General features: G+C 36.8%; 1 protein-coding gene across 7 annotated transcripts in view; it reads left to right on the top strand.

The window, feature by feature from the left end:
• LOC140526770 (protein LEG1 homolog) overlaps positions 1 to 18,324 on the top strand; it is a 34,906-nt gene continuing 16,582 nt past the window's right edge. The window contains exons 1-5 of one of the 7 annotated variants that reach the window (XM_072643286.1): positions 1 to 87; positions 3,259 to 3,510; positions 5,242 to 5,276; positions 5,908 to 5,977; positions 7,581 to 7,793. The gene's annotated coding sequence lies outside the window, so the exon portion shown is untranslated. Of the gene's footprint in view, positions 88 to 3,258; positions 5,978 to 7,580; positions 7,794 to 18,324 lie in introns of all 7 variants that reach the window. The other 6 variants (XM_072643281.1, XM_072643285.1, XM_072643282.1 and 3 more) reach the window with 6 other exon arrangements.

The raw sequence follows: 18,324 nt of genomic DNA, 5'->3' as shown, positions 1-18,324 counted from the left end.
ACTCTTGGGGTCGGAGAACATCCAACTCCAACCCAGGAGACAAGTGGGAATGCACATCACTGGGCGTTCATCCTGAATCCTCCGTGGGTGAGTGTAATAAGATGGGGTGAAAAGATACCAACACCAGTATTACATGGCAGTTTATCACGCATGTTTGGGGGTACAGGCTTTGAATCTATAGGTAAATCAAATGGTTCACAGCCAAGAATGAACTTTACTGGATTGATTGCAGGGTTACCGCTCTGTCTTCAAAAGAAGTTTGTTGTATGATGAACTGGCACTACATGGGTTTTTAATAATATAGCAGCAGATATGACATGGTGTGCAAACATAACTCTGGGACATGAGACTTTGGCTTATCGAGGGGACTCTAGACTTTTTCACCTATGGACTTGGGTCATTGAGGGACAAGATATGGATCTAAAACGAGAAATAGGTTTGAGACATAAACCATATTGTACAAAAATGGATGGGGCACGAGACATGGGACAAAAACGAGAAGTGATTTCTAGATCTGGACCATAACATAGCAAGATGATCCTAATGTATCCATTTATCGTAATTATTCAGGTTTCGTACCATTTGAAGACTGTCAGTCACATCAATGTCAACAGACTGTGTTATTCTTAGAGCATTATAATGAGAGCCTTACTTCCTGTCACAACCTATCGCATTTTAGGCCAGATCACTATGTCTCAGGATATCCTAGTCCTAGATATGTTACTAACAAGGGTTCTTACACTGCAGGGATTGAACGGGTGATTGCTGCTATTGGGGGACAGACAGCACAAAGTTTTGTAGGACCATTTATTATTGTAAGACCAAATGGTAATATAATTACAAACCATATTAGTCTTATGGCGCGAGTGCGTTTAGGATCATCTCATGCCTTTATGTGGGATCGTGCAAGTCAGTCTACACTTGTGCCACATATGAATATGACAGGGATATTCAATTTAACTTGTCCGAATTGTTCGGTACATGAATGCAAAGGGCCACAATTTGATAAAGGAAGGCTTACATCTTTGCTAGGCCAAAGTATGCACTCACAGTAGTGAAAACACAAGGATGGTATCACACTCCGGCTGACAATATTATGACAGTATTAGATCAAAAGATAACAAGTTTGATGTGATTCAAAAGATGTATCTCATGTGTAGTGTTAGGTATAACCTTATTAGTTGAGCTAATTGTTAGCTCTACTGCTCTCGCAGTACACACAGAAAGTGTCCAAGAAGCAAATGCTCTTCATTGATCTCATGCGCAATGTCTCAGAAGGATTTCAACGTCAGGCTCAAATGGATAAGGAATTTTACAATGCTGTTCATGCTCTACAGGAAGCAGTACTGTTCTTGGGACATGAAGTTGCGTATCTAGAATTACAAGCAAAGTTACAATGTGATTATAGGTATAATACTTTTTGTCTTACTCCAAAACAATATAATGCAACTGCAGTAACATGGGAAAAGATTCGGGCTCAATTACAAGGTGTAATCAATGATAATATGACCTCAGAGCTCCAACAATTGATTCAATTGGCAGAATATATCAATCAGGCTTCCCATGAAGACCTACTTCCACAAAAAACTGCTCAAAATATCTTAGATTTTTTTCAACATGCTGATCCCTGGCACTCACTAAAAACTTGGCTAATTTCATTAGGATCAGGATTACCAACATTGCTTATATTAGTTGCTATTATACCAATATTATGAAAATGGATATTGTCAACAATTTGTAATTCCCTCTTCTCCACTAAGCATACCATGTTGGCTATGAAAGAACAACTGTACCAAAACAAAAAGGGGGAGTTGTAATGGGACGAGTTAGAACCAACCCCTGTCCATCGTAGGATGCCACACTGAGGGCCTGCCTAGATAACCTGGGGGCTCGTCAGTAGGGGTGGAACTAAATGGATTTCAGGAGGAAGGGTCTCATCTTTGTTTGCAACATGGTAGTTCTTTGTCCAGCTCTGGATGTCCAGTGGAGAAGACACCCATATAAGGAAAAGTGTTAGGTGATAGGTTCAATGTATAGGCTTAGGAATGTTCACGTAATTAAGACTATATATGCATGTGAGCTAGCTGGAATAAACGGAGTTCTCACCAACTTGCCTTCCACCTCATTTCATTACTCACTAGATCAAGGCCTCTTGCTGGACAAGAGCCTTGGATCAAGGTTTAGGGATCCCCGTAATGGTCTAGGGGACCCCAACAGGTCAGTGGTTTCAAATAGATAAGAATCAGAAATGACTAAATTCATAAACTCAGTGTTTGAGGAATCTAAGAATGAAAATGACTTTAAGGGAAGAACTCCTTATTTGATAAGAGAGCTAGAAAACTGACATTTGGTTAGGAAGAAATAAAGCTTAAGTCAAATCTGACCAACCGTATACCACAAAAAGGTCAAAATGTATATTAAAGGTAACACTAAAAATATATATTTAAGACCTTGCCATAATAATAATAACTGAAGAGAACCAGCGCAGCTACCTTTCACAACTTTCACTAGTGGAAGATCACCAAACAAGGGTTGGAAATGATCACAGAAGATAAAACGGATCATTTTAATGCCTGTCACATATGTGAACCCAAAAATGTTGTGGGAAATAGTCACTAAAATCAGTCTGTAACAAAGACAGCCAACATGTCAACAGTACAAATTTAGACTAAGGCATTACATCTGTATTGCTTAACCTAACAGAATCATATTAAAAATCCAAAATGATCTTAGGACTTCCTTAGTCCAACCTACTCGTTTGACAAACAATAAAACTGAGACTCAGACTAATCAAGTTACTTGATCAAGGTCATTCAGGTAGGAAACAACAGAACTGAGATTGGAATCCAAGTCATCTGGCTTAAAATCCAGCATTCTTTCCCTTACACTGTTCATCACTTCTTATAGTAAAATAGCATTCCATTACATGCATCCTGGGTCATCTCATCATCCTGATGAATATCTGGTCACTGGATTCAGATGGCTCAGGAGGAAAAGTGAGGCTGGTGACAGTGCACAGCCCTCCCTTACTCAAAACAAAGTCAAGTGCAAGTCATGTCATCATTTCTCTGATGTCATGGTCTTCTTTGAAAACAAAGGATGAACACAACACTAGTAAGGATGCATACCTTTTTCAAGGCAGCAGAAAGAAACCCAGAGAACAATCTGTGTCATTTCTGTTAAGGAGCTTTAAGAATTCTGAAACCTCAAAGCTCCTGACACACTCACGAATCTTCACTTTCTTGTTTCAATCTATAGGTCTTAGGCCTCAAAGCTGTGGAAGTGGGAACTAGTATGCAACAAGACTGTCTGGAGCTGCAGATGCTTCCCTCCAATAGTAAAATCTGTGCTTTTCCCCACTGGACTTGTTATCTCTCATATCAAGTCCCAGGGTCACACTGATGAAAAGTACAAGGGCAAGAGGAACATTATAAAGTATCCAGCCCTGGGCTTTTGTCCTCAGCTTGCTGGGGCAGGAACTACTTTCCATGGAACCTTCTGGCAATACTGGTAAGACTGTTCATCTTTCATTACTTTGTGAACATCAAGATCACTGATTGAACCTCATGTCAAGGAACTGAGGATTGGCCTCTCTAATTTCTGAGCCTTTTGTCCACTTTCTTAATTCCAGGCCTTACAACTCCTTTCTGTTCCCTTCTACCAACTGTCTTCACATGTTTCAGAAATATGAAAATATTTTCTATAGTTTACTTACTATAGAAGAGGCAAAAGAAAAAAGGAAAGGCAAGTCCTGCAGATTCATAAATATAACAAGATACAGTGAAAGTTTCTGTGATCAACATCAGATCTTGACCGACCTTAGACAAGCAGAATGGTATTTACCCCTTACCTAATTCAGCATTTACTAAGATTTTCTTAAAAGAAGAAAGAGTATAGTTTAAATTCTGACATAAAGCAGGATAGGGTTGGGTTTTTCAACGCTGGTTCCTGGGATTGTATCAGGTTTTGGATGATATGAAAAGCTGAGACAGATGAAGTTATTTGCCCTGGTTCCAAGAAAGGTTGGAGAGGAAAAGTCGGTGCCAATTTTTAGTTGAAGTAAATTAACTCATGAAGAGTAGGATCCAGAAAACACAAGTATATAATTCAGGAAACAGGCATTTCTAAGGACCTAAAGCCAGGTAGGTATAACTAGATGCAATCCTTTACATGCATCATCTACCTATTATATCTTGGACTGAAGTCATGGAAGTTGGCAATGATTTATACATTACTAGCTTCGGAGTCTGGAAGCCTGGATCTGAATCTTTACTCCGTTACTTGCTTCTCATGTAAATTTAGAAAAAGATGATTTGTTCTCAGGGCCTCAATCAACAAGCATTTCCTAAATGCTTACAATGTTTCAGGCACTGTTGTAAGAACTGGTGATACATACATACAAACATACATAAACACATTTACATACATACATATACACATAAATAAATACACACATGCACACAATATATACATATGTACAGTTACATACACACAGAGAAGTGAGACAATCCTTGCTTTAAGGAGATTAGTTTCTATATCCTTCTACTTTATTAACTCCACGTAACCTGATCATGATGCAGGAGATATAGTAATTCTTCCTTTCTTTCTTTTCCAGTATGTGAAAGGAGGAAAAAGTTCTCAAATTTGATAATTTCAAATGAATAAAGAAGCTGTTTTTTAACAATAAACATCTTCCAGAGGTGGGCACCTAATCACTATGAATTAAATTAACCTGATTTCCCTAAAGGTTTTCAAAAATCATACTGTTTCTTGATTTAAATTTACAAGGAATCTTGAAACTTATCTAGTACGAGAGATGGGAAAATGGAGTCCAAAGAAGGGAAGTGACTTAGCCAAAGTCACAAAGGCTATCAAGACTGTCTTATTAGGAAAATACATGTTTTTGTTGGCATTATTCTCAGAATGAAAGTTCAGATGAACAGTTTTTATAAACATTGACAGGATATACCTTCTTTTCATCTTGGGAGAAAATCTTGTTATCTGAGATTGGCAGACAAGCATGTCAATTTCTCATTTAGGCTAAGCTTCTTTTCCCAAGTGTTATTCCACCAGACAGACAAATGAAATGATCTTTCATTCATCATTAAATTTTAGTCATCAAATGTTTCAATATAGCTTTTAATTGCTTTTCTGGTTAGAAAAAAATTTCGTAAATAAGCACAGTCAAGAAAAACAAATCCATACCTTGACCAATGTGTGTCAAAACTTTGTCTCTTTTAGGACCCTGAGTCTATCACCTATCTCTCTGTAAGAAGGTGGGTTTACCATAGGTCTTCTAGGGATATGGTGGGTCTTTGCTTTGATTAAAATTCCTTTTTTTTAGGGTTTTTCTTTCACTGTTATTGCATTGTAACTTGTTTTTCTGGCTATGCTCGTTTCACTCTGTATTAGTTCATATTCCTTGGGATTTTCTGAAATCAGCTCTTTCATAATATCTTACTGTGCACCAATATTCCATTGCATTGTTATGACACAAATTGTTGAATCACTGTCCATTGATAGGCATCCTTGTAGATTCCATTTTTTCTTTCTTCTTTTTGTTACTCTCAATCCTCCCTTGCAGGATCTCAATTGTTTTTTCTGCTTGAGTTTACTCCTTCCGTGTTGTTTTTCTTCCTTTCCCTTATCCCTCTCCTCTCATGCTTCCCTGTTAATTTTTCTAAGTCAATGATTTTGATATTAAATATCTTGCACTTTCTTCTTTTCAATTAAAATTTTTTTCTAATCTTTCTTTTCTGCCTCATAGAGTCATTTATTCCTCTTTGGTCTATTCTAATTTTCAAAGAGCCTATTGTTTGAATAAGAGTTACCATTGTTTCTATTTTTTTTTTTTACTATTTGCTATATTTTTACTATTTTTCCAACATATTTATTCTCCTTATACAGTATCTACTAAAATGATGGGAACAAAAGAAAGAGAAATTTCCCTTTAAAACAGTTAGAAAATTCATAAAATGTAAGTATTAACCTTCAACAACGCACAAAAATTTTATAATTACAACTATAAGTTTTTTTCTCCAGTCTGTCAAACATTTATTAAATGTCTACCATGTGCCAGGTACTATGCTAAGTACTGAGGGAGGGAAAAAAACAGTTCTTGTTCTCAAGGAGCTCACATCTTATGGGAGAGAAAAGATGAAAACAACTCTGGAGAAACAAGTTATACACAGGATAAATTGTTGGTCATCCAATAAGCATTAATGAAAAACCTACTATGTGCAATCCACCATGCTAGGCACTGGGGATACAAAAAAGGTAACAGACAGTTGTTCAGAAAATCAGAGGGACTGCAGGCCAGCCATGAGAGATCAAGAGATGGAGAGAGACATGTGTAGAATCAGAAGGATTGAGACAAAGACCAAGATTGAGATGGTGTATTCTGGGGAAATATATATGGGGATTATAAAACATTCTTAATAAATAATGGTAGAAATTGATTTGGAACAAAAACTGATACATCACAACAAATTCACCACTCAGAATGAATATGTTGTTTTTGTTGTTCAGTCATATCTGTCTTATCATGACCATAGCCTGCAAGGCCTTTCTAGCTTCCATTATCTCTCAAAGTCTGTCCAAGTTCATGCACATTGAATATTTATCCATTATTTGTCTCTGCTGTCCCATCCTCCTTTTGTCTTCAATCTTTCTCAGCATCAGGGTCTTTTCTAATGAGTCCTGTCTTCTCTGCTAGTTTGATTTTACTGTCTATTTCCTCCTGTAACTCATTTAACTTTGCCTTAAAGAACCTGAGTGCTGTAACATTTGGTGAATATATGCAAAGTATTGATATAACTTCATTTTTATGGCTCCTTTATCTCTTTTAATTACTTAACAATCTCTTTTTCTTTATTTGAGATCATGATTGCTATTCTTTACTTTTATTACTTCAGCTGAAGCCTAATAAATTATGTTCTAGCCTCTTATTTTAACTCTTGGGCATGCCTTTTATTTGCCATTATATTTTTTTAGTTAACAATACATTATTAGATTCTGGTTTCAAATCCATTCTACTATCTGCCTTGATTTTATATGTGAGTTCATTCCATTAACATTCATACTTATGATTATGTATATATCCTATTTTATATATTACATACATGTATCATATTTTCTTCTGTTTATGCTTCTCTCTCTCTTTTTTAACTCTGTCCCTCCTCCAAAGTCTTTTTTTTGCTTCTGACCCTTCCTATCTTAATCTGCCTTCCCTCTTTCCCCATCTCCTTTCACTTAATTCCTCTCCTACTTCCATGTTGGGTAAGGTGGATGTTTATATTCATCTGAGTGTCTGTATATATATATATATATATATATATATATATATATATATATCACATTTATTTGATTTTAAAACATATTTTCTGTTCTTTAAAAAAATCTCCTTCTTTAGCTCTTCTAAAACTTCTTGTTAAGCTTGTGTCCAAATTGCATTTTCTTTTCAGGCTTTGTCTATGAGGCTTTTCACATTGCTTTTATCTTAGTTTGTGTCCTGAGACACCCTATCACCTTACTAATTTGAATGATTGGGTGTGTTTGTGTTATTTGCTCATTTTTTCCAGGTTTTGTCTTGACTTTGAACTTTGGGCTAGAGTTGTGTTCTACTCACTTCAGAAATGGAGGGAAGGAATCAGTGTCTAAAGCTTCAGGCTTTCCCACTCTGCTGTTTTCACAGTTACTTCTGAAAGCCTACAAGTTTTTGCTGCTTTCAAAATAATATGATTGGAAGAGGTGTGATCACTGCTTTCTTTGTCTGCACTCTGGTCTTTAGCCAGGTAGGACCTCTGATGTCTCATAACTCCTCTCTTGCCTTTAACTGTGACTTGAATCCAAGTCAGACCCCTGATCCCTTATGGCTACAAGTGCTAATGCTACTAGACATTTCTGGAACTGTGACTTGGAATTGAATAATAAGCAGTGTAGTTGCCAAATGGCCTCTGGTCTTGCACCCAATTGATAGCACAGGGATGCCCTGTAATCTCTTTCTGACTTGGTGTCCAATTCCCTTACTGTCTCCTGGTCCGCTGATATTTCTTCTGTTACTGTTGCTGTCAGCTGCACCACAGCCAAAGCCCACCATTGGTGTTCCAGCTGTCCTGTACTCCCAGCCAGCTGCCACCCCAGTGCCACAAACCTCACTTTCTGATCTCCTAATTGGTTCTGGGTTATAAAAATGTTTCACAACAACCTTGTTTTTGATTATAGCATATTAGAATTAAATTTGATATGATATTTAAAGTTTTCGGAGGAAATTTTGGGAGAGTTCAGCTATGATGATCCCAGGTTTCCTCCAAACAACTTCAAAATATAATAACCAGCAACAATAGGTGTCACTAGACTGGACCACCACAGTGGAGTGAGTAAGCTGCCAGCAATGAGGCCCCAGCACACAAAACCAGTGACCAGCCCCTGGTCCCCATCACAAGAAGCTTGTGACAGTACACGCTGTGGCCCAGGAGGAGAACTCAATTTTAATTTAATTTAATTTTAATTTATTTATTTAAATTTTCAACATTCATTGCCACAAAATATTGGGTTCCAAATTTTCTCCCCATTTCTCCCCTTCCCCCACCCCAAAACGCCAAGCATTCTAATTACCCCTATTACCAATCTGTCTTCCCTTCTAGAATCCCTCCCTTCCCTTATCCCCATTTTCTCTTTTGTCCTGAAGGGCAAGATTAATTTCTATGCCCCATTACCTGCATTTCTTATTTCCTAGTTGCAAGAACAATACTCAACAGTTGTTCCTAAAACTTTGACTTCCAGCTTCTCTTCATCCCTCCCTCCCCACTCATTCCCTTTGGGAAGGCAAGCAATTCAATATAGGTGATATCTGTGTAGTTTTGCAAATGATTTCCATAATAGTCGTGTTGTGTAAGACTATTTATATTTCCCTCCATCCCATCCTGCCCCCCATTTATTGTATTCTCTCTTTTGATCCTATCCCTCCCCAAGAGTGCTCCCTCCTCCCACTGCCCTCCCTTCCATTATCCCCCCCACCCTGCTTATCCCCTTCTCCCCCACTATCCTGTATTGTGAGATAAGTTTTCACATCAAAATGAGTGTGCATTTTATTCCTTCCTTTAGTCGAATGTGATGAGAGTAAGCTTCATGTTTTTTCTCTTACCTCCCCCCTTTTTCCCTCCACTGAAAAGTCTTTCACTTGCCTCTTTTATGAGAGATAATTTGCCCCATTCCATTTCTCCCTTTCTCCTCCCAATATATTTCTCTCTCACTGCTTAATTTCATTATTTTAAGATATGATCCCATCCTATTCAATTCACCCTGTGATCTCTGTCTCTCTCTCTCTATGTGTGTGTGTGTGTGTGTGTATGTGTGTGTGTGTGTGTGTGTGTGTGTGTGTGTGTGTGTGTAATCCCACCAACTACCCAGTTACCTAAAAAAGTTTCAAGAGTTACAAATACTGTCTTTCCATGTAGGAATGTAAACAGTTCAACTTTAGTAAGTCCCGTATGACTTCTCTTTGCTGGTGATAGGGAAGATAAAAATACAAACTCAGAAGAAGACAACAAAGTAGTAAGACCTACATGAGAAACCTCAAAGGGGATAGGATTTGCTTAGAAGTCCAAAAAACCTTGGAAGATCTCAAAACTAGAATTGGCCAAATGGAAAAGGAGGTAAAGGGTAATTGAAGAAAGTAATTTCTTAACAATTAGAATTGAGAAAACAGAAGCTGATGGTTCCATGAGACATCAAGAATCAGTTAAACAAAATCAAAAGAATGAAAAAATAAAAGGAAATATATCATATCACTTTGAAAATACAACTGACCTGGAAAATAGATCGAGGAGATATAATTTAAGGATTATTGGACTACCTAAAAGTCATGATTACAAAAACAACTTGGATAGCATTTTTCAAGAAATTATCAAGGAAAACTGTCCTGATATCATAGAAGCAGAGAATAAAATGTTCATTGAATGAATCCACCAATCACCTCCTGAAAGACATCCAAAATGAAAAGTCCAAGGAATATTGAGCCAAATTCCAGAATTATCAAGTCAAGGAAAAAATAGTGCAAGAAGCCAGAAAGAAACAATTCAAATATTGTGCTACCAGAGTCAGGATGACACAGCATTTAGCAGCTTCTAAAGAAAAGGATTGGAGGGCTGGAATATGATCTTCTGTAAGGCAAAGGAGCTTGGATTACAACCAAGAATCAAATACCCAGCAAAACTGGCATAATCTTTCAGAGGAAAAGATAAACATTCAGTGAAAGAGGGGACTTTCAATCATTCCTGATGAAAAGACCAGAGCTGAAAAACCTTCAAACACAAAGACTCCAGAGAAGCATTAAAAAGATAAACAGGAAAGACAAAACAAAACACTTTATTCCGTAAGGTTAAACTGTTTACATCTCCATAGAGGATAATGATACTTGCAACTCTTGAGAACTATATATTTATTACGGTAGTTTGAAGGAGTATACATAGTATCAGGTTTTCTGATGTGATAAATTTTGATATGATGATAAAAGAAAAGATTAAGGGGTGAAAAAAGGATTGTACTGAGAGAAGAGGAAAGGGGAGGCAAAAGTTGGTTAAATTACATAACATGAAAAGGCAGAAAAAACTTGTTACAGTAGAGGGAAAGGGTGGTGAGTATTATTTGAAGTTTGCTATGCTTGGATTTGGCTGAAAGGGGGAATAACATACACATTCACCTGGGATGGAAATCTATCTTACCCTATAATGAAGTAGGAGGAAAAAGGGGAAAGAAAAGGGAAGACATGGATAGGAGGGAAGAAGTAGTTAGGAGAAAGGGGAAAGAAAATGGAAAGGAGTTGATAGAAGGGAAGATAGAATGAGATGGTAGAAACAAAACACTGGAGAAGAGGGAAAGAGGGAAAGGAAAGAAGAAAGTAAAAATGGGGGGGAATAGGATAGACAAAAATACATACTGATTATAATCATGAATGTGAATAGGATGAACTCTCCCATAAAACAGAAGCAGATGGTAGAGTTGATTAAGAATCATAAAGCTATAATGTGTTGTTTATAAGAAACACATTTGAAGTGGAGAGATGCACACAGAATAAAGATAAAAGGCTGGAGCAAAATGTATTATGGTTCAGATGAAGCAAAAAAACAAAGGTAACAATACTGTCAACAAGACTGCACTAACTGATCCAAGTATCAGCATATGGGATTGTAACAAAAGAAGCCTACATTCTGATCCTCCCTCCTTCTAGTGCTGTGGAGACCCCAGATCTAGGCTGAAGAAGACAGCAACAGCTTGTCAGAAGCAGAAGCCTTCTGCAGCCAGCAAAAACCACACAGTACCATGATAGTCTGTAGCACCAGCACCACAAAGCTCTTGACTATTGGTATTAGACCAGAGTACTGAGCAACAGAGGGAACAGGACAGGTCACCACACAGAAAATGGTAAGGGAGTGTGGGGGGGGGGGGGGCCACATTGCTGTGAATACTCTAAGCCTAGAGGAAAAAAAAAATCACAGCATCTAAAAATGGGTTCAGTTCAGGTGATCCAAGTCACTTGGGACAGAGTCCAGGGCTTTTGATCTATGAATTACCCAGTGAGGGAGTAAGCTAAGTCTTTGTGATCCAGTCCTGAAGGAAACCACCAATAGATGGGAGTCAGAAAGTAAGCAATAAAGAAGGAGAAGGACAACAAAATACTGATTATACCAGGAAAAAGAAAACCTCAAATACCTTGAACATAGTCATATCAACAGCAGAGAGAAATATGAAATCCAGGTCACAGAGATGAGTTCAAGCATCTATGAAAAATACTGCAAAACATTCATTTGGTGATGGGAGAGGGTTCCACTGGTGAATATTCCTATGATCTGTGAAGGGTGATTGGAACTGGGTGTGATATGGGCTATTGGGTGTGTCAAAGGTCCGTTCACAGATGAGCATGGACCCTGGGAGGAGATTTTGAGACAAATGTTGGGGGAAAGGTAAGTGGAAGGGAATAGATCAGTGGCAGGGTGCATTATCTGGGAGTTGATGGGGGAGGGCTTCTACCATGGGACAAAGTCTTCTCTGACAAATAGAATAATTGGTACTGTTCTGTGAGTGAGGCATAATGGAAAGGGAAAATCTAAGGATCAAGCTCTAAAATCCAATGGTAGAAACAGCCTAGAGGGGACAACCTAAAATGAATATCTTGGAAGTTTTGAATGAATGAAGAATACATACAATGGATAAAGACTGAATAATTATAGAGCTGATGAATCAGAGAAAGAAAATCTAGAGTAGACAGAGAGGATGGGTAATGAAGAGAGGGAGAGAAATTATTTTTGAAAGGGTACAAAATGGAATTTATAAAAGCAATGAATAGGATTAATTCAAGGGGAGGAATGGAAAGAGGAATCTATTTGACTAACTGAGAAGAAACAAAGAGGGTGTAAAGGATTATATAAACAGATAAAAGCAGGACAGAAGGAATTAATAACAAAACTCCAAAGGCAAGACATGACAAAGAAGAGGAGTGGATCAGAAGTGATGAGAAAAGAGCCAGTGGGAGCAGGACCACCTTAAAAAATAAGGCAAAGTAACAGCAGGAATATAGAACTGTGTTTAAAGAAGAAGAGGGGGAAACATAACATAAAGAAGTCAAGATCAGAGACAAAAATATATTATTCTTTTTGTTTGGCTGTGGTTTAGAACACTGGCATTGAACTCCAATAGAAATAACCCCTGTGGGTATATTGACTTAAAAATTCACAAATTAATGTTACCTATGTTCTATTGTGCTTTTATTTATTTCGATAAATATTCGTCAATTAAATTTTAATCTGTTTTGATTCATAATAGGAAATTTTGCTGGCGTGTGGCAGTTACAGCATAAAGGCTGTGAGTTTGAGATATCTAGTTTAGAGGGAATGTTGTGCTTCTTAAAAGATCTCTTATCCTGTTTTATGATAGTAGATCTAATTGTTTTATGATAATAGATATAATTGTTTCTCATTATTTGTGGATTAATAGTTGCAAATTTGTCTACTACCTAAAAGGTATTTGTACCCTCCAAATGTATATTCACAGCAGTTTTGTGGTCATTCTTGGATATGTGCAAAGTGATGAAAAATATATGAGTTGCCTTGGTTCCTATTTTCCCAACTGTGATCAAACAAGGTTATGCTCTGCCTTTTAGTCTTACCTCCCATCCTATAAACATGTATCATTTTACCATCTAATTAGTACCTCATTTTTAGCATTTTTGTTCTTCTTGATTTTACCATTTAAAGCAGCTAGTGCTGAAGTGTTGAACAGAGGTTTTTTTTGAAGAACATTATACATTTTTAAAACTTTTATTTTAGACTCAAATGCCAGAACACAAATACAAAATAGAGAAAAGAACCAAAACCATATAAACTTAAATGATGGAACTTAACTACAAAGTTAAAAAGGAAAAAAAAGCATGTCATGAGCACTGCAGAATGTAAGAGAGGATTCAAATTATGTAACAAAAAATTTTCATTTCAAGAAAACCTGTATGATAAATTCTACTTGTGTTGAAAATTGTCCACCTTGTCTTTGCTTCCTTGTGAATTCTTTTGTTCTCTGATGTACACTTGTTAATTTTGTTCTTTGTCCCTCCCCCACTCTCCCAGAAAGTGGCAATAAAGTTTAGATATGTTTCTTTTTAACTATAGATATATACATACACATATACATACATATGTAGACATATACTTTCCCAAACATATTCTACTCCTGATCTTTTTTATGTTTTTGCATATCACTTGTTGTACACACCTGCCTCCTCTACTTTACTTCTACCCACTACCTTGCCCTCCTATTAACTTGCCTACCCCCCTCCAAGGATCCCTCCCCTATCTTCCCATTCCCATAAATCTGAATACCATTCTATACCCTTTTTTACCTCTTTCCTCCCCCTCTTCTCGAAAGATCCTTCCCTTGTCCTCTCTCCCCTCCCTGTGCTCTCTTATTTCTTCTGAATTTAGAAGACTTTAATACTTTTCTAACCCTCCTCCCCATCTAATTCCTCTGTATCAATTCTTCCTCTTGCACCTCATTTGAGTAACATAATTACTATTTTTATCTGTTCCTAAATGGTTTGCTTTTTAAATTCATGTCCTACTCAGGTTTTCCCCAATCTTGGTTATGAGCTAAACAATTATTAAAAAGAATCTTAGACATATATTTTACATTTTATATATATGAAAAGTAAAAAGTAAACAGTCTGTCTTTATGAATCCTTTATAATCAGTATTTGGCATGCACTTTGTATTTCTCTTGGTTCTTGTATGTCAAATATTCTATTAAGGTCAGGATTTTTTTTAAACAAAATCTTGAAGTCTGAGAGTTTATTAAATATGCATTTTTTTCATTCAAGATAATGCTTAATCTTGTGGGGTATGACATTTTCTACTGGTGCCCCAGTTCTTTTGCTCTTCTATATATTATATTGCAAGACCAGTGTGCCTTTAAGGTCTCTGCTGCTAGGTCTTGTGTGAGTCTAATTGTGGCACCACCATATTTAGATTGTTTCAGTCTTGATGCTTCTAATATTTTGTGCTTGACCCAGGGGTTTTGGGATTTGACTATGATATTCCTATGAGTTTTCCCCATAGAATCTCTTTTAAGTGCTGATAGATGGAATTTTTCTTTTTTCTAGTTGCCCCCCTTTCTTCTAATGCTGTTGGGACAATTTTCTTCAATTATTTCTTGTATTATTGTAGCAAGATTCTTTTTTTGATCATAGCATTTATTTATTCTGATAATTTTTATATTTTCTCTTCTTGATCTATTCTCCAAATCTCTTGTTTTTCTTATAAGATGTCTTGCTTTCTCTTCTATTTTTGCATTGTTCATATTTTGGCTAATTGTTTCTTGGTCTCATAATTTTACTGGCTTCATTTTACTCCTGTCTAATTTTCAAGGTGTCATTTTCTTCCTTAAGATTCTGGGTTTCCTTTTCTAATTGGTTGATTTTCGTTTAATAACCTTCTGGTATTTCTTGGATTATTCTTATTTTTTCACTAGTTTTTCCTCCATCTCTGTCATTTGATTTTTAACTCTTTTTTAAGATCTTGTAAGAATTCTGTTTGGGCAGTTGATTGTTTCACATTACTCTGTGGGGGTTTCTTTGCTCCAATATCCTCCTCTGAAGATGAATGCCAGTCATCTCTATTCCCATAAAAACTTTCTATGGTTTGATTCTTTCTCCTTTACCTTTTTTTGTGGTAATAGCTTAATTTTGGTAATTGCCTCTAGCCCTAGGATATGGGAAATAGTGCCTCCTACCCTGGATCTTCAGTTTTCCCCTCCTGCCTGGAACCAAAACCAAACTTTCAACCTCCTGAAAATGTTCACAGTTAGAAGCTTTCTACTCCACTCCTTCTGCACTCACCTGGGTGGTGTGAATCCTTTCTTCTCCCTCTGTTCTTCCACAGTACAGATGGGTCTGGTGTTGCTTATCAGCAGAGGTTCCCTCAATCTTCCCGGGCTCAAAAGCCCAACTCCCTTCAGTAGCCTGGTGGTGAAAGCTCCTGTGGCTGGGGCTGAGGCAGCCTCTCAAATCAAATAACTCCAGGGTTTGTTGCTTAATGTTAAACTGGACCTTAGTCTGGAGATGTTTACTCTTCACAGGGACCAAACCTTGTCCTGGGATTGTTCTTCTATGTGCCCAGCAGATTCTAGTTGTGCCCCAATTCTTATTTCTCTCCATGCACACTTTGTTCGACCTAAGGTGCCATTTTAACTCTTTTGTGGGGGAAAATCTTGAGAGCTTGAAATTTTCTGACCTACCGCACCATCCTCCCAGAATCTTCTCCCATCTAGCATTTTTAAGCACACTATGATTTGCCTTATGAAGAAAACACACGTGTTAGATAAACTTCATTTCACGAATAATTTATGATGTTGTTTAGTCATGAGTTCAATATTTTCAAATCACCAATATGGTACCTCCAGAAAAAAAAGAAGAGGAAATGTGCCAATCTTTGAGGGGCCAGTATTCTCAGCAAGGTGCCAATATAAACATCGACCCCCCATAAGGTGCCCTTCAAACAAACATCCAAGTATTATAATTTCACCACCTTGATTTAGGGAACTCCTCAAATTGATCAATAGTTTCCTTAATCTCTTCTCCCTCCACATACACACAAATGCAATTTTAAAATGTCTTCTATATCCGTAAGGGAATCTTGCTGAACAAAATGGAATATATGTCATTCTCCTCTCCATCAAATAAAACTACAATGCTACTATTTACTTGCTGTGTGACCATGGGTAAGTCACTTAAGCTCTATGTGCCTCAGTTTCCTCAGCTATACAATGGAGTTAATAAAGGCAACTATCTCTCAGAGTTTTTGTGAGGATTGAATGAAATCATATTTGTAAAATGTCTTTCATATAGTAGATACAATAAAATGCTATTAACAATGGCATTGCTGTTATAGTACTTACCAATAATTTCCTAAATAAAACCCCCAAATTCAATACCCAAAGTCTTCATAGAGAAAATCTAGAACTTTCAGGTCAAACAAAAAATGCAGCAAGCATTCCGAAAGGAAAATATCAAGTATCAGGTAGTACCAATCAGGATCACATGTTTAATTGGTCACTAACATTATAAAGGATGGGAAACAATGAAACTTGATATTCCCAAAGGCAAAAATTAGAGGTTTACAACTCTGAGTGCTTTTGTTATGTTTGGATTATTTTAAAAGAAGAAAGAAAATGAAAAAAGAAAGGAATAAGTTAAGGAAGAAGGAGGTGGAATTAACTCTCTCAGATAAATAGAATACACAAGAAGACAAACATGGAAGGAGAGATGGGGAAGTAAACTTCATTGAACCTCACTTGCATCTGAACCAGAAGGAGGGTACATACACATAAAGACTTTGGTGCATAAATCTATTCAAGTAAACAGAGAAACAGGAGAGAACTGGGAGAAGAGGAAATGTGAATGGGATAGATCTAGGGGAGAATTAGTTAGAACATCATAAAACAAAATCTTTTTTTATTCCTTTAATTGTTTAAAATGATCAAGCATTTATTTTTCTCTTACCCATATCTGTCCCTTAACTGAATATTAAAAGAGAAACAATACTTTATAAAAAATACATAACTGAACAAAATAAATTCACTTTTTGCCATGTTCCAAGAATATGTATCTGTCATTCTGCTTTTTTGCATCACCTCTCAATCAGGAGATGGGTAGCATTCTTCAACACTGATCTTCTAGCATGATGTTATTATCATGATTTGGCTGAAGATTTTCAATTATTTTTAATGTACTTTATTAAGCAAAACAATGAGCAATATCATGGGATTGATTGTAAAGGGAGGGATGTTAAGAGAAATAAAAAGGATAAGAACCACTGATTAGGGAGGAAGAAGACAAGCAAAGGAGCAGAAGATGATTAATTCAAGTTAGATCACTAGTGGTAATCACATTTCTTCACTCACATCACCATCCTCTTCTTGGGAAGGAGGATGGAAGTCAAGAGAGGAAAAAAATGTAATATACAAGGAGGGAAATGAACAATTAACAATCACAACCATGAATGTTTATCATAGGAATTCCCTCAGAAAATGAGTACAGGAAAATAGACCAGAAAGCAGATCTAGCAATGAACTGTTTGCAAGAAACACATTTGAAAGATAAAGACTTGTGCAGTTAAGAGGATAAAACAAGATAAAATATGCTTCAGGTGAACTCAATAAAGTTATGAATAGTAATCCTGATCTCAGACAAGACAAAAGTAATAACAGACATCAACAAATGTGAATAACAAGGTTTCCAATTCCTGTACAGGTTCTAACTATACTAGATGCATATCAGGTATGGGACAACCTTTACCTCTCCCCAATCCAGAAAATTCACACTATGTTAAGGGATCCCATGAACAAAACAAAATTCAGAAACATACTTCACTCAGATAGCCCATCAAGTCCTGCCCAAAGGAAACTGGACTTGGGGTTGCTATACTTAACCCATTGTCATTAAATTGAGTCCTTCTTTATCAGAAAATTCAAGTCTTCCCAAGATTCATAGTAGCACACTGTCATTCACACTTCCCAATGGAGGAAAATATACTTGGAGGAGGGAGATTGATGATTTCTTTTTAGAACCACATCTTTGGCCCTATCCTGTCTGAATGTTTCAATACCTCTGTTCTCCAAATCAAATGCTGCCTCAGGAAAATATGAACTATACTTTTCTTTTCCCAAGATGCATTAGGGAATCATCTTCTCTCTAGACATTCTGGTACCTGAACTTTTGAATGCAGGGTATGAATAGGAAAAGAGAATAGAAAGAGAGAAAAGTTGGAAAAAAGGTAGGGT

Source organism: Notamacropus eugenii, chromosome 2, assembly GCF_028372415.1.
Source record: "Notamacropus eugenii isolate mMacEug1 chromosome 2, mMacEug1.pri_v2, whole genome shotgun sequence".
NCBI classification, from domain to species: Eukaryota; Metazoa; Chordata; class Mammalia; order Diprotodontia; family Macropodidae; genus Notamacropus; species Notamacropus eugenii.
This window is presented reverse-complemented; position numbering and strand designations above follow the sequence as displayed.